Here is a 17671-nt window from a genome sequence, read left to right on the forward strand (position 1 = left end):
TCTGTGCTCTGCCCTTACTATTTCAAGGCAACTTCAGTTGTTTCACAAGAAAGAGAACCAAGTTGGCATAGGAGGTGAGACCTACAAGCAGTAAGTAGAAATTCCTGGCCTGGCAGGGGTGGGGTAGAGTAGGGTAGCATAGTAGAGGAGACCCTACCTGGGCTCTTCGCTAACTGAGATGAGCAATGCCAGGAGGTGATGGTTAACTGCGGTAGTAGCTAAGGGAACTAGGAAATAAGTGACTAGTCAGGGTGTAGTCCTCTCCTTGGGAGTGGGGCTGCCATGGTTCTGCTGAGCTGCTGGATTTGAGCAGGCTATAGTTAAACAGAGGCAGTTGCAGATAAAAGGCTGGGGGCTGCATGTGTTCATGTGCATGTGTCCATGGTGGTTATTTTCAAGCTAAGCTAGAACAAGAGTTGTGCAAATTGTCTCCCTCTTTGATACTTTTCCTAGGAACAGGGAGTGACAACAGCTACCTTGATAGGTCTGTAGACAGTGAGGAGCAGAGTTGTCTAAACATCCGGAACCCTGCAGCTTGGTGAAGAAAGGAGTGAAAAAAATGTCAGAGGGAGGCTGAGTTTGACTTCCTCTTCTTGCTGGTGTAGGGTTGAGGGTCACCAAGAGAACAGTGTGGGAAAGAGCTGGCTGGCTGGGCCTTGGTTCCTCCTTGTCCTGTGGATAAACAGATGATCTCAGCTTCTTGTCCTATTGAATGACCCCTTCCCTGCCATTACTAGAAAATGAAGAAACAAGTGGAAAAGGGGAAAAATACTGCACCAGAAGAGTAATGGAAAAAAGCAAGAAATGAAGGTAGAAAAATAAAGTGAGGAAAGTTGCCCTTAGGAGCTTTGGCATTTTGTGGAGTGGTTCATACTGGAATTGGATTGAATTGAATATGATTCATGTAATGCATCTTTAAATTAATAATATGCTGCTGATATTATAAATTTTCCAGCCTGAAGGAGCCATGGCAATCATCTATGGTTGCGCTTCTGTTTTACAGAAGAGGAATTTCAGGCCCAGAGAAGCAAAGGGACCTGTGTGAGGTGAGGCTAACACAGTGAGGGAGGGCTGTGCTGAAACCACCGCCCAGCTCCACCCCTCTGGGTGCTTGCTTCCTCGACATTGTTTTGTTTCCAAGCATGCAAAGCTCATCTGGTTTTTCTTCCTCTCTGTACCTCTGCTCATTTCTGCCAACCCTTTTACCGGAAGTGGAGGAGTCCTTCCAGCTGAGAATAAAAGGGGGGGCGATTGGAGTCAGGTGAAGAACTAAGGAGAGGAGAGGCCATCTTTCTCCTTAGTGTTTGAAGCTGGAGCTAAGTTCTCAAACAAGATTTCAGTGACATCGTTAAACATTAGCCAACAAATAGCAAAAATGGACCCTGATTCTACAGCAAAGAAATGTTCTTTTTCGTGCACAATTTTCAGTTCAGTCTCCTGAATTGACTTTCTATTTCCAGCTTCTCTCCTCTGTCTCTTGCTTCTCTCCTGTCGCGTCCATCCCACTCACTGTTGTCAGAACCTTCCATCACTGTCCCGGTCACAACCACCTTTGGTGGCTCCCACTGCCTGTGGCTTAAAGTCTAATCTCCTTACTTCAGCAGTCAAGGTCTGGGAGAGATGAGTTTCACTCATCCTACAGCCACCGAGCTTGTCATAAAATGCTTCTCTAAAAAACTGCAAGAAGCGGAGCCCAAAACAAATTCTGGTGAGGATCACCTTATAGTTCAGTTAAAAAAAAAAAAAAAAAGAAACAAAATAAACCCCAAAGCCAAGACTTTTGCTTTAACATTTAAAGCAAGGTGAAATAGACCACCCTGAGAGATATGATGCAGTCATGCTACAAGTTACACCTTAAAAATTCATTGACAACTGATATTATCCTACTTTTAAACTTAGAAATTGGCCCTTGCATTCAAGCTGAGATTTCAAGCTGAGATGAAGCTGGTAAATTTATTTTATTTTCTAATGACTGATCCCCTCTTGATTTTTTGGTTTGTTTTTGGTCTTATGCTAGGAAAGGCTTGATGTTCTTTGCCTAAAGAGGGGAAAATCACCTTAAAAGTCCAAATAGTAGGCCAGGCGCAGTGGCTCATGCCAGCACGTTGGGAGGCCAAGGCAGATGACTGCTTGAGCCTAAGAGTTCGAGATCAGCCTAGGCAACATGGCAAAACCCTGTCTTTACAAAAACAAAAAACAAAAATACCCCACAAAAATTAGCCAGGTGTGGTGGCGCATGCCTGTAGTTCCAGCTACTCCGGAGGTGGGAGGATCAGTTGAGCCCCGCTAGGTCAAGGTTGCAGTAAGCCATAATTACCGCACTGTACTTGAGCCTGGGCAACAGAGTGAGGCACGGTCTCAAAAAAAAAAAAAAAAAAAAAAAAAAAAAGAGAGAGTCCAAACTCGGCCTCTAGGCTTGGTGTGGTTGGGATCCATTAGTTAATGGCTTAATGATGATATCTCTGGTAAGTGATTTCTGAAAATTGGAAACAAATAGAATGATTCAAAACTGAGAAAGAGGCAACTATTTGTTTATCTGTACTTCTCACTCCCAAGCCCGGACACTGGTAAAGTCTTTCATTGTGGGGAATGAGATGCATTTTCACTTTGTACTGCTCAGCAGATGCCCCCAGGCCTTCTATCCTAACTTTCCCTAGGATAAAAAGTATCTAAAAATGAATGTAATTTCTTTTCTCTTTTTCCCATGCTTTTTCTCCAACCCCCACCCCCAACAATAGCTTTAGGAGTACAAGTGGTTTTGGTTACATGGATAACTTGTGTAGTGGTGAGGTCTGGGCTTTTAGTGCACCCATCACCCAAATAGTGTGCATTGTACCCCCAGGTGATTTTTTTATTCCTCACCCCTTCTTTTATTGTTGACTTAATTTTCTTTTTCATTCTCTCACTCAACATTTCCTTAATATACTCCAGTCCATCATCCAGATTAAACTTTAGTACTCTCTAAAACTAAACAAAATGGCCTTTCAAATTACTTGCCTTCCTTTCAAAACCCCCATTCTGTTTTGCTTAATAAATATCCCTTCTGCCATCAGTTCTCCCATTACAGCTTATTAGTCTCTCTGTGCTATGCCTGTGCTCTTGCTTTGGGATAATCAAACAATCTGAGCCTTCACTGAAAGAAATGAGTTCCTGGCACATGTAGATACATCTTGAACTTCTAGAATATTAATTTAAATCTAGAGATGTAGTGTGTATTGTTGATAGTTTAGGGTAAATCTGTCTTTCACAAACCACTCACAGGAGCCTTGAGGATCTAGGCCTTTGTTTTTGTAAGCAGTAAGTTATATTATGTTGGCCATTAGAGCCTGTAATTGTGTTTCCTTGTGACAGTTACATGAGACAATTCAAATCACTTCACTGATGAAGAAAACGAAACCAAAACAACAAATCTTGAACATAATCTTCCACATACCTGAGTCAATTGGGACTTCATATTGTTTTTATTTTAGCAACAATATTGTTTTTATTTTAGCAACTATACTCAAGACAATGGTTCCTATCTTTGTTAATGCTTCCTGGTCTGGTTTTCTCCCATTATAGCTTCAGTTTTTAGTATATTTGTTGAATGATTTAATGAATAACTAAATGAATAAAAAGGTATTATTTCTTTCTTAGATGTAGTGACAGTCCTAGAAAAAGTAAGACTTGGCCGGGCGCTGTGGCTCACGCCTGTAATCCCAGCACTTTGGGAGGCTGAAGTGGGTGGATCACAAGGTCATGGGTTCGAGATCAGCCTGGCCAATATAGTGAAACCCCATCTCTACCAAAAACACAAAAAACTAGCTGATCATGGTGGTGCATGCCTGTAGTCCCAGCAACTCGGGAGGCTGAGGCAGGAGAATCTCTTGAACTTGGGAGGTGGAGGTTGCAGTGAGCTGAGATTGTGCCACTGCACTTCAGCCTGGGCAATAAGGGAGACTCTGTCACAAAAAAAAAAAAAAAAAAAAAAAGAAAAGAAAAAAGAAAAGGAAGAAAGAAAGAAAGAAAGAGAAAGAAAGAAAGAAACAAAGAAAGAAAAAGTAGGACTTGTCCAAAGTCCCATACCAAATCTTTGAACTCCTGGACCTAATTCTCTGCTAAGGCAATGAAGATAGATCTGCAAAGTAACTCTCTTATTATCCATGCACTTGTATAAGATCCATTAGGATTGATCAGCTTCTGAGAGAATTTTTAAATTGCAGATGGGCTGTATAGATGGTGAGGATCATGGTGTCAGATGGCATGGTCTTTGAATCTTGACTCTAACCTTCACTGGCTGTGAGAACTTGGGCAAGTCATTCAAATTTTATAATCCTCATCTGTAAAATGAGGATAATAATATCGACTTGATATGATTAAATGAGTAAATGTGATTGCTACTATTATTGTAAGTATTATAGTTGTCTAATTATTCTTGACTTTAAGAAGAGCACTCAATAAGTTGCTATATTGGAATCATATGTGTAAAGAGATGATATCATAGTACTCAAATGACAAGTTTTCTCTAGATTCTTAATGTGTTGTAATGGGATCAGAATATTTATTTATAACTGTAGGTTGAAATAGACTTGGGGGCAGAAAGGAAGAACAGAGGCTATTCACTAAGACAGTATTGAAACAAGGAATTCTTGTTTCTGTTTTGATAGTTAAATTCTCTACTGGCATATTTCAGTTGTCTATATTAGGAATTTATTTCTGGCACGACAGTCTCTACTCATTCAGATATTTTCTTCCTCTGCATTGTGATGCTGGAATAGAAAGTGTGTCAAAAGTCTTTGTGACTAGGACAGAATCTAAAACGAATCCCAAACTGTCTGTGTAGTTTGTTCCTACTCAGTATCAGGATAACCAGTCAGCTCCAGGGGAAAATAAAAATAGTCAAAATGGTTGTTTGGCCTCTTTTAGAGGTAGCAATGTTGCATGATTTTAAAAAAAAACCTCTTGGGAGTCTATTCCTTCAGCGTTTTGTAGATGAGTCATAATCGCCACATGACTGTTTTCTGTAGTGAGAGTGACTAACAGATTCAGTTTCAAATGTCAGGGTCCACACATGGAGATTACTGACAAGGATAAACCAGACTCAGGTGCACTCAGAGCAAGGCAAGATCATAGTGCTCTCTGAAATGACACAAACAGAATTAGCACAAAATACAAGAGATGTGTCCCTTACAGAAATAACCCAAGCACTCGGATGGTTTATTTATTATTGGTGGTTAATCAGTGGCATCTACCGGAACTCTCTAAAGGAGACCAATAAAAGATCATCACTAATGTAAGATTCAAGTGCCATGCCATCTGAGACCGTGATTCTCACCATCTGTACAGCTCATCCACAATTAAACAACTTTCTCAGAAGCAGACTAATCGTAATGGATCTTATACAAGTACATGAATAATAAGAATGATTTTGCAGGTTTATCTTCATTGCCTTAGCAGAGAATTAGGCCCAGGAGTTCAAAGATTTGGTAAGGGGCTTTGGACAAGATGCCACTGATATAAGTAAGATAGGGTTTGAGTTGAGTATTATAACATGTCTAGAATATTACCCTAAGGAAGATGGGGACTGCATAGAGACTAGATAAATCCATCTTTTACCAAAATAATTTGCCAGTTTCTTCACCACTAGGGAAACAGAGAGAACAAGACCCTTTTTTTGAAGAACACAACTATTCTAGTAACCTGAAAAGTGTTCTTAGGTGGAGTTTGAAAGAATTCTCTTGCCTCTGTTGCAGCCTGGATGGCACATTTCATGAGACTGTCTGTCCAACTCCATTAATCCTGATGTTGTGCCCACAGGTTATCTTTGACCACTCATTTGGTTTTCTCACGATCCCACTATTAGGAAGGAAATAGCCTGGGCCACACTTAGAAGCATCTTCTATTGTGTGTGGCTAGATTGGCATCTAGCTAACAAATCCGTCTCTTGGGACCTGGGGAGCATGGCTAGATTCTTCAGAGCTGGATCACTCTTGATAAAACGGATACAATTAAGTTTCTGTACCCAATTAGCCCGATCAGCCTGTGAGACAATCGTGACCCTACAAAGCCCTACCTGAGAAGCTAGCTCTGGGGTTTCTTTCCCCTCTTACTTGCTTCTCTTTTCAATATAATCTTTACTGAAATACCATCTGGTTTTGTCTTAAAATGATTCCTGAGAAGTTACATATAAATGGAAAATTTTAGTTCAATTGATTTAAAAAAGTCTTTTATCAATGTGATCTTTGTCTATACTAATGAAATGCATCGTGGTGATCAATCCAGGCAAAATACCCTGCCCCTGAAGCAGAAATGGTTTGGGAGTTGTCTTTTTTCACTGTCTTGGCCACTCCCAATCTTGCTTAAATCCATCTAATTGCCCAATTGCCTGGTCTGTGGGATTATGAATCTAATATCCTGCCACTTACAGTAAACTCTGGGTGAACTTTGCCTCATTCTCAAATGATAGGAGCCATGGACTCTGCCCTCTTTCTTCCTGAGCACACTGTTTTCTACGGTGATCACTACCTGAGTGGTGGCATTGATCATAAATATCTTCTAGACCAGAAAGTATGTCAAACTCTGCCCTAACCAGCCTCTTAATGTGATAGATGGACCAATACAGCATGAAGGATAACAAGTTGTGGGCATTCTAGACAAGGTCCTGGAATGAGCCTCAGAGCACACGCAATCAGTCGTTTCTATCCATCCTGTGGGGTTGTTCAAGGAGTGAGGGAGCCTGAGAGTGGGAAATGCCATGTTATTTATCCTTGGGAAATAGCAGTATTAGTGTGAAGGGCAAAGCACTGGACTGGGAGTCAGGGAATCTAGTCACCATACTGCTTTTAACTGAGCAAACCTGGGCAACTGGCTTCACCTCTCTGGATCTCAGTTTCTATTCTCATCAACTGAATGGATTAGCTTAGATGATTTCTATTAAATGCTTATTGAATGAAGCATGGAGGAAAAGTGGCTAGAGAGAAAGGGAAGTAAGAAATAACTGATCTCAGAAACCTAAATATACAGAGACTAGATTAACTTGGCTATAAGGTGAAATTTAAGACCATAAGCCTGGATAAATTATTAGGAGCATGTAGATGAGGGAAAAATTCAACCATCTTACGAAGAGGGCTGAAACTCTGGGGTCTGAAATCCTATCTCTTATATGCTCTGTGTGCAGGCGTCTTCATCTTTCTGAAGCCTCCCTCGTCTAGAAAATAGAGAGACTGTGATAATTTATATGCAAGCATGAACAGCATATTATTTACAGAACCACCAGAGATTAAGATGCCTTCTGTTCAGGCTGTGACTCCATAATCTCTGGCAGTTTGAAATGAGGCAGGGGAGGATGTGTGTGGCAGGCAAAGGATGTCATGCTCATGTGTTGGTGTACTGTCTGTCTGTGTTTCTGAAGAGTGCTCTCATGTAGAAGCAGCTCAGGGTCTTATCTATCACCTGCTTGTAACAAAGGAACAATGGTATAGCTTCACAGTGAACAATGGAAAACTTGAGCTTCGTGAATATTTAATAGTCACTTTGTGTGTTACATTGGGTTATGCTCAAATGATGGCTAAAATTCCCGAATGCAGCACAGAGCAGGAAAAAACTGAGAACTGAGAGGAGGGACTAGGCTCTAGCTCTTATACTGCCATAAATTTGCTAGCTGACTTTGGGCAAGTCATTCAACATCTCTGGGTTTTAACTACTTCAACTATAAAACATAGGGAAAAGAGAACACTAGGGTGATTTCTGAGATTTCTTCTAGTTGTAAGATTGGACTCCATGAGCCCTGAATTCAAATGACATTCCTAAGATACTCATAAAAATCCTGTTCAAAGGATAAGCCCCTGGCGGAATAAATATATCCACCTGTCTGTATTCAAGTTTCTTCAGTCCTTCCAATATGACCTCCCACCAGCCAGGTAAGCACATCAGCCTTCACGTGTATCATTTCTGTTCACACCTTCAGCATTTGCTTATGCTGGTTGCATTTCTGCAATAGCTTTCTCTCTCATTTATCAGTCTGAAAAAATATTATATGCCATTCAAGATACTGTTCAATTATAATTTCCTCTGCGGAAGTGAATTGTTTCCTGGTGGTCTCTCCTTGGAGGCTCCCTCATAATATGTTACAGCATGTATCATGTTGCATACATAATTAATGGGGATGACATCTGTGGAACTTTCAGATTACTGGTGACTTGAAGCAGGGATTATGTCTCATACCCAGTGCCTAGCTAGGCCAATGCTTGTCATAAAACAAGTGCATATTACAATGTTTCTTCAATAAATTGCAAAGATAGTGGTTTTAGAATCATGATTTGCTGATTTTACATCCCTAAATGCCATCCTTTAGGCCAGCCCTCACATTATAGGCATAGTAACCTGCTGGGAATCCTTGCCCCTGCAGAGGTTGGAGGAGGCTTTTTGTGGAGGCTTCTGAGGGCTAATTTTAAAATCACTGATCTCTGACCCCATTGTTTTGTTTACTGGTGAACTTACTGGAAGTCCGGTCATGCTTCTGAACTACAACTATTACAGATCTCACATGAGCATGGCAGGATTTCATCTGTGGGAGGAGATGAAAAGTAAACTTTCTCTGTCAGTATCAATTGGAGAATTAGGGACCAGGAACAGCACATTACTCTGAGCAATATTTTTCAGTGGGGGTGTAGTGCTATTGGCATTTTGGGCAGGACATTTTTTATGCTGCAGGATTGTTCTGTCTAGTGCAGTATATTTAACATTCTAGATCCCAGTCCACTAAAAGCCAGTAGTAACACCCCTCTCCTCCAGTGTCTGTGCCAATACAAAATACCCCTTATTGAGGTCACATTGCCCCAGGCTGAGGATCATTAATTTAGAAGAAACCAGGAGGCTTCTCCTATTATAAGTGTCATTTTCTAGATTTACAAATTTAGATCCAAGTTCTTCTTAACCTTAAAGACATTGATTTAGCTGTTAACCCTGGTTCAGAATTGGGTATCAACAACTTGAGAGTAATTTCTGACTGGGAAAGACTGAAAGGGTGGCAAATCCATCTCTTTCCTTTGGACACTGTATGGTTAACAAGGAGCTTCAGTGAATGCCATCTCATTGACCCAATTTGTAATGTGAGGGGCAAGATCTATTACCCCTATTTTAAAGGTAAGGAAGTTCAGCCTTGAAGCAGTGAATGGTGCTGGCCCAAGTGTCACAGGTAGTACATTTCAAAGCTGAGTCTGGAAACCAGATCTTCTGACTCCTAGGCCATCCCCCTCCCCACAGAGTAGCTAGAAAACCACAGAGGAAGAAGTAGAGTTATGCATTCTGTAATTGGCCTTGGTGTTGATGGGATATGCAGCTAGTTTAACAAGCCAGAAACTAGAGCTAAAGAAGAAACATATTTGACTACAGTCAGAGCATTCTCAGCTGGCTAGATATACCATATTAAGAGCTAAATGCCCATTTGTATATTCAATACATTGAAATCCACAGTGAAATAGATGGGTACTGTGGTGTACTGTATTTATGACTAATTTGTTAATATAGGATTAATGAGAAGAAAAGGATTTTCGCAACATGATTTTGAAAGCTTTAGTCTTAGCCTTGACCCAAGCCTACCTGCAGGAAATGACTCTCTGGGAGCTCTCCCTCTCTACCATAAAAGCTGTCTGGATTGTTACACTGAGTCAAAAACCTAAAGGCAGAAGCTAGAAGACTCTACTGAATAGTGAAGATATGGGGCTGACTTTTATAGCATTAGAAGGTGCTGGATTGATCCTGCATCAACATCCATCTATTTCTGGTGGTGTGGCTAGTCACACATTCTGGGAAGAGGCAGCAGAGTGGTCCTCACCAAATGCAACTGCCTGCAGAGCACCAATATTCAATGCTGAACCATGTAAACAATTGGTCAATGACATCAATTGCAAAAGCACAAGAGCCATCTTACAGAAAGACAATGTGGATTCCCATACACAGGCCTGGAGTTCTATTCACCCTCTTGATTGCTCTTCTAGTAAAAAGTGGAGGTAAAATAGAAATTCTCCAGAGGATTGGCTGGTGTGTCCAGTCGCTATAAATGGCACACATCAGCTATCTGTCTGTCAGATTTGTGGTTTTTATAGAGGCGGTATAGCATGGTAGCACAAACTTGTTACCTGTGTGAATTTGGGCAGGTAATTTAATTACTTTAGTATCCAGGTTTCTCATCTGTAAAATGGCAATGATAACATTACCAACCTTATAAGGTCACAGTAATTGTATAAGTATTAGCTATCATTATCGTTATTGTTACTAGGTAAAGTACTAGCATGAAATTCAGAGCTTCTGATAAGTAATGATGTAAAAATAAGAATCTTGGTTTATGTTCAGTTCTTTGGGCTTAAGGAGGCAAATAATGGATTATTCAAGCTCTTGGCCCTATTTCCTTGAACCATAGAATGTTATGACTTGCAGGATGTTGTACACTATTTAATCCAAATATCTTCTTTTAGGGATGAAGATTAAAAAGATAAGAAGAGTTAAATCCTTGCCTAAGTTCTTGCAACATGGATGATGCTGAGGTTTTGAATCTTTTCCTCTAGCTCATATAGTTCCACCCCTGAAATTTCTACCTGCTGACTGTCCTTGACCAGTAGTTCTTTCACCTGGCGGTACAAAGGGAAATAATCTGAAATCCAAACACATACTCTTTCCTACTCCCTGAATCTTTGATAAAAGATAAACCTGAATCTTTGATAAACTCATCGACTGAACAAGTTTTCATGACTAATGAAATGATGCATGATGTTAAAAAATGCAAAAGAGTGCATTCTATAATTGGCTGAGAGAGAGGAGACTCAAGTCATATTCCTCTGACATTAACTCAGGTGAGTGTTCCTGGGATCAATTTCTCTCTAAAGTGAGAGTTCAGTTATGTGATTGTTATAAAATATTGGCATAATAATATGTTGTATAATCTCTAACAAACAGTTAAGCCTTTCCATTTGTGAAGACCCTTTTGTCATCAGAATGTTTAAACACCTGGGTGGAATTGTTTTTTATTTACTGATTATTTTTAAAACATGGAAAAATTTTTTAAAAATGAAGAGACAATGAGAACCAGCTTGATTATTCATTGTTCATCGGGTTGGAATATTTTGCCTTTGGCAAATAAGAATCAGTTAATTCTAGGCATTTGCTTATTGACTTGCTAGAATAGAATGAGCTGTTTTTCTTTCATTTTTGTCAGTAATAACCAGTTAAAACTCTTAAAGGGAAGCCTTATTATTCCTGAAAAAGGATAATATTCTGTAAACCATCAGACTGTGATGTTCTCCTCTAATTAATATATGTGCTTTCATTCTAAGCTAAGCTTCTTCTTAATTTAGGAACAATAGCAATTGCCTGCTGCTATTGTGAAGGCCAGCCAAATACTTTCTGAAGGAAATGACAAGTATCCCTTCAAGATAAAAGCGGAAAAGAACACATAACTCCATTTAAGCTTTGAGTTTCTGAAGTTGCCTCATCACAGTGAAATGCAAGGCCTTTGGGCTGATGTATGCTTTGTTTTCTGGATGAAGCAGCAAGACACAATTCTCAGGAGTAGTCTCTTTTGGCCATCACTATTTATGCCCTGAGAAGGGCTAGAAGGGTGGTTATTAGGGTAAAATTTGATATACTGTGTTTGCCTCCTGTTTTATTTGCTAAAGGAAAATGCCATAGGGGATACTGAATTCTAGGTAGAGAGGGTTGGCTAGATGAGTGTATGGCATGAATTAACCTGGAACAATGGTCTGAATTCAACAAATATTTATTGATCATCCACGTGTTCCAAACATCCTTGACCACAGCATTTTCATGTCAATATAGGACATTCTTCAACTATGTTATTGATTAAATGGATGATTGTATGCTAGAAGGATTGGTTTCAAAGCTACACTGTCAGTTCTCTTTATCTCTTGGGATATACAATTAGAGAAATCCTTTAAGCTACAGACAGAGAAAAACTCTTTTCAGCTCCAAGGTTATGGCATTTTCCCCTTTCCAAAATCCAGGCCCTTCCAAGAGGTAAACAAGTCCAATGAAATGAATAAATCATGACATCCAGCAAAATATGTTTATTGTTAAAGCTAGCATCATTTACTAGAAGCCAGAGTTGATAACTTCGCTTATTTTTCCCTCAGTAATATAGTCCCATATGCAACAAAGGCTTGAGGACAGCATGCTTGACCAGAAACAGTGGCTAAGTGTACGTCTCAACTATTTACCTGAGAGAGCATCTTACAAGGTAGTATCTATACCTTCGTCAACTCTTAACAAAGGTAAACTAGATCTCTGGAACTGGAGATAAAATCTCATGCCCTTGGTCATACTCAGCTTGATTCTCAGGTGCTTCATTAATGAATGAATGAATAAATAAAGTGACTTTGTTGAGTTTTCAAGATGATAACAACCTAATAAATGCAGTGAAGAATCATCTGATGGAATAGCTTCATTTCCAGGCTTATTTTCTACAATATCTGAGCACTGTGTTAATCTTTGTGTTATAAGAGAAAAATATTTAAGTATCAAAATGGTGAGCCATTATAGAAGGTATGGCTGCATCTGAAAAGCACTTTTACTTGAAGCATAAATAGCATACACAGATCAAAGTGCAGGAGTAGATCATAGATGCTAGGTTTGGGAATAAATGTTAGCCAGATGCATAAGGTTCTCCTAATGACCCCAACAGATTTCAACTTAGAGAATGAATAAAGACTCGTTATTTAAGGTTAGAATCCCTAATGCAAACTCAATAATTCAGTCAAGTTAATGACTTTCACTTTTATTTTGGTTTAATCAATGCATGAAATAGAATTATTCTTGTTCAATTGATCTATGAAAATGGATAGAAGCTCATTTCAATTTGTAAATAGTAAGAATATATTTTAAAAATTATCCCTCTCATCCACTCACACTGAGGAATATCCATAATCCTTGTATTTTGTTATTTCTGAAGCCCTATTACCTGATGGGATCATTATTGATTATTACTTAAAAACTATTAGTTGAAAGGTAAAAGCTGTTCCAAACAACTTAGACTTCCTAGTTATTTTTTTTTTTAAATCCTGAGAAGAAAATGTTCAGGACCAAATAAACTAAACCACAAGGAATGCACAGTATTTCAATTAATAGAATCTAACAAACCAGAAATTTCAATAACTAATTTTTTTCTTCACCATTCTACTTTTCAGTGAAATAAATGACAACAAAGACAAAAATACAGTCATATCAGGATTAAAACCATTCAGAAATGCATTCAGCCTGAACTACCCTATTTGTACATTGTCTGTACCATATCTATATAAAATAATAAACCATTGCAGATTCAATCATGCTCCTTACAAAGTACTTTCACATGCCTACACTTTGAGTTTCACAATAGTCCTTTGAGGTAGTTACGGCAATTCTCATCAACATCTTACCGATGGAGAAATGGAGCTCTAGAGGGCCTCATAATGTCACCAAGTAGTAAGCGGCACCTATACTACTGACTCCAAGTCTTATATTCTTTGCATGTCTACCATACTATGATTACTAAGACAAGATAAACACACACACATGTTATTACATATCCACATTATCTATAAACTTGGATTTTGAATTGGAACTTTCAGGTTATATCTAAGTCAAAATTCAGGAAACCAGCAAACCTCACTCATGGAATATTTTACTTTATAATAACATAGAATTCATATGAAGCAAACTCAAGAGGCTACCAGCTCCTTAAGTAAGATATGCACACTCCTTCATAGCCTAATTGTCTTAGGTATCTTTGGGCTGTTGGTGATGTATTAGGCATAAGTGGCTTTTTCTGCCTTTCTTGGCAGAAGCTTCAAGGAAGAGTAGGTCCTTACTTCTTCCCAGTTCCTAGTTCTTCGTTGCTGTGAGGGTATGTTTAGTACTGTCTAAAGCAGCATTATTCAACACAACTTTCTTAAATGGTAAAAATTTTCTGATGTCTGCCCTGTCCAATATAGTAATCATTAGCCATATAGAGTTATTGAGCACTTGAAATATGACTAGAGTGACTGGGGGACTAAATTTTTAATTTTTAAAAGTTTAATTAAAATTTAAATATAAATAGCTACATGTGGCTAGCATACCATGTTGGACAGAGTAGTTCTAGACAGTTTAAGGTTCTGGTTCACAGGGCCCAGAGCACCTCAACAATAGCATTCTTGACAGATCACCTAGTGGAGGTACAAAAGAAGTTATGTATTTAATCACAAATTATACCTTAATTGACTCTAGAGAAGATTTGAAGCAGAATGTTGGCATTATCAATAAGGAGGCATATGGGAATTTTAAAATAAGGAATAACAAATGGGGAGAATATGTTTGGTAAATATTAAGAGATGAGAGAGCAAAACAGTGCCATTTGAATTGAATTCGAATTTCTAAATGCTAAGTTTTGGAGCAGGATGGAACTATCAATTAAATACAAAAATCCGATTAATGAAGATGAGATTTCACTATGAGCTGGAAAGAGAAGAAAGAGGAAATGAACAGAATATCAGGTTTCAATGTATGTTAGAGTGAACTAGAACTCTAAGAACATCTTTAATTGAGATACCTACTTGACAGAATTGTGATAATTCAGTAAAATGATTGATGAAGAAACTACGCATAGTGCCTCACATGTGATAAGCATTTCATAGATATTAACACTTATAATGCTCTTTTTAAATAAAAATCCTTAGGTCTTATTAGGGCCTTTTCCAAGTCCCTGTGAGAACATGGGCAGCTGCTTAGGGTAACCAATTTTGGGAAAATTATTTTTTGGAGAATAGGTCATAGAAGAGGAGATATAGACAACATAGAGCAAGTAAAGAAATGCCACACCACCATTCTCATTTCTGCATTGCTGCTGCAGAGAAAACTGTTACTGAGGAAGGTGGGTCATATCTCCCAGGTATGTCGGGTTAGACAACACTGGAATAGTAGGACCAGAGGGGAAAGAGCTGGAAGACAAAGGAGCTGGAAGAAAGGTAAGGGGAATGCTTGTATGTTAAGTGTTTGTATTTTTGGTATGTTCTTTTATATAGTTCACTGATGTTGACGTTTTGTCAAATATAATCAAAGAAGCAATATGGAAGAGTATTTCAGACACCAGGAAATAGTGGGAAAGGCACTGGGCCTGGAATCAGGTTAACTGGGTTCTAATTTTTCAATCATGTCGCTTAGACTAATGACCGTCTTTTGGTTTCCAAGTTTTCTTTCACGTAAAACAATGGTGCTAAATGTTATTCAAAGCTATTCTAGTCCTAAAATTCAATAGTATAATTCTTAATATGAAAGTACATGTGGACTCTAGTTCTCCAGACTTCCTGAAACCCTGCTACTCTTCTAGAAAAGCCTGCTGGTTTAGTTCTCTAACTTGTTTCCATAGTATTGGAGCTGAAGTTGTGTGAACGGTGGTATCTCAAGCGACATGCAAAACCAGTTGGGAGGGTGGGAGTGCATGACAGTGAGTGGGTGAACGGATTAAAGAAAAAAGGGTTGGAAGAGAGGAGAGTGTGTGAAAGAGAAGAGCAGGCCTCCCTTCTTTGTCATTCTCCTGCTATAATCCCCAATAATAGCTATTCAGAGCCAAATACCAAAATGAAGTCATGAAAATGGCTTGGACTTTGAGTTAAATAGATCTGAGTTTGAATCCAATCTCTGGAATCCAGTTTCCGTTTCCTTCTCTGTGTGAAACTTATGGTTGGCAGCTATTGTGAAGTATAAATGAAATATTATTACCAAGCCGACAGAGGTATTCAGTACAAACCAGGCCTCCCAAAGTTGGCTCAATCCTTTCCCCATCTTATCTGTAATATAAAAGACTAGCTAAAGAAACAAACATACAGGACTGCTTAGCGATCTTTATCTAAAGCATGTAAATAACATGCAGTGGGGAAAGAAGGGTTCTAAGAAGAGGAAAAAGCTATAACCATGAAGCCCCTCCTTTGTGTAGCCTAACAATTCTCTGATTCCTGAAAGCCACAGAAATGTTTATTATCAAAACAGCATCCCTAACTGCCTTTCAACACTTTACCGACAGGAAGACTCACTGCTCAGGTACAGGAAGTAGAACGAGGAAGCTCCCCAAGTTAGCAAAGCTGGATCCTGAAGTGACACCCGCTTCCTGCACTTCCACCCAGGAAAGCCGAGAACCTTTACCCAGGCGGAGTCCCGGGGAAGCAGAAAACCGGGAAAGGCAAAGCCCCTTCTTTATCTGTTTCTCTAGATCGCTTGCTTAGAACCCTTTACATGGTTCTAACGCAGTTTCTGCTTGCAGGGAATGCGGGTTGCGGCGGTATTAGCACCCAGCCTCCGAGAACTTTCAGCACCGCGGACAGCGCCTTTTCCTGCGCTCGGTCGGAGGAGAGCTACCTTACCCAGGCGCTCTCCTAGACCCTGTACCTAGGGGGAGGCAGGTTGTCATTCTACGGCCCTTGGGCAACTCGAGCCAGTGACGTACCCCGACACTCAGGCGGGGATCCCTTCGCCAGAGCCCGTTCCTTTGAGTCTCTCCTCTCAAAACCTCAAGGAAACGAGCTTCACACAGGTGGGGGAATGAGGAGTGCCAGGAACAGACGCAAGCCCCGCTGCTGCCTTCCTGCATCTCTTCCCTGCCTTTGCTTTGCTCACTCTTCAATTGCAATATAAAATACTCATTTGGGGAGCGGGCGGGGTGACACAGGAGAGAGAAGGAGGATGGGGGCTCCTCCCCGTTGGCCACGGAGCCCTAGCCTGACCCTCTTGGATTAGAGGGGAGCTGATGTGTTTTGGAGTGGGGGAAGAGAGGAGACTGAGGAGTGAAGCAGTGCAGGAGAGCTCCCCTTGCTGGGGCTGTCGGCTCTGGGCAGGGAGCTCCCCTAGACACCGCTCCCGTCACGTTCTCTTTGCCGCCCCCGGGCGAGTCACCACTCTCCGGGGACAGACGCCCCTCGGGGCGCCACCGGCCTGGTCGGGGAGCGGGGCTCGGCGGGAGTCCCTTTGAGGAGTTTGCTCCCAGGCAAAAGGGCAGACGTTGTTCCCGACCTTCCTTCGGTCTGCGGCTGGAAAAGCGTCTCTGTTTCATGGGCTCGGTCCGAGGTGGAGAACGGAGCTGCCCGTGCGGGGTGCGCGCCAAGGCGGGGGACAGGACGGGCCCGGCGTCTGCCGAGACCCAGGCTGCCCGGACGCCGCTCGCGGCTCCCGTTCTGCCTCCCGCTCTGGCGGCGCCGCAGCCGCGCTGGCCCCCGCCCCGCCCGGTAGCTCCTGCGAGTCAGAGCCCAGTGCCCCCAGATTGCGGGCGGTCCGGGCCTCATTCCGGGCCAGAGCCAGAAAGAGCCTGACCCAGCTCCTCCATTCTTCCAGGGAACCCCTTCCCGGAGGGCGCCCTCGGCCTCCGCGCCATATTCTTGGTCCCCCGCTCCCGGTGACTCCGGCTCCCTGGGTCATTCCGGGAGAGGCGGCCATCTCAGTTGCAGGGGTCCCGCTGGGGCGCGGGGGTCGCCGAGGGGGACAAACTGTAGCAAAGGGGGCTGTTCACTCACCCAGTGGGGGCTGGAGGCGACGGGCTGGCTGCCGAGGTTGGTAGCTGGCCGAACTCACTTCCAGCGCGGAGCTGTTTCTCTAGCTGGGATGGGAAGTGGTGGTGGCGGCAAAGGAAGGCAGGAGGCAGCCGCGGCTGCTGAACAGCTCCTCAATTATTCAGATT

At 41.2% G+C, this 17671-nt stretch overlaps 1 protein-coding gene across 1 annotated transcript in view; it reads right to left on the reverse strand.

Moving 5' to 3' along the window:
* Positions 1 to 17671, reverse strand: part of SLC7A14 (solute carrier family 7 member 14) — a 117596-nt gene extending 99925 nt beyond the window's left edge. The window contains exon 1 of the mRNA XM_005546364.5: positions 17508 to 17671. The gene's annotated coding sequence lies outside the window, so the exon portion shown is untranslated. The remainder of the gene's footprint in view (positions 1 to 17507) is intronic.

The sequence above is a fragment of the Macaca fascicularis genome, chromosome 2 (assembly GCF_037993035.2).
Source record: "Macaca fascicularis isolate 582-1 chromosome 2, T2T-MFA8v1.1".
NCBI lineage: Eukaryota > Metazoa > Chordata > Mammalia > Primates > Cercopithecidae > Macaca > Macaca fascicularis.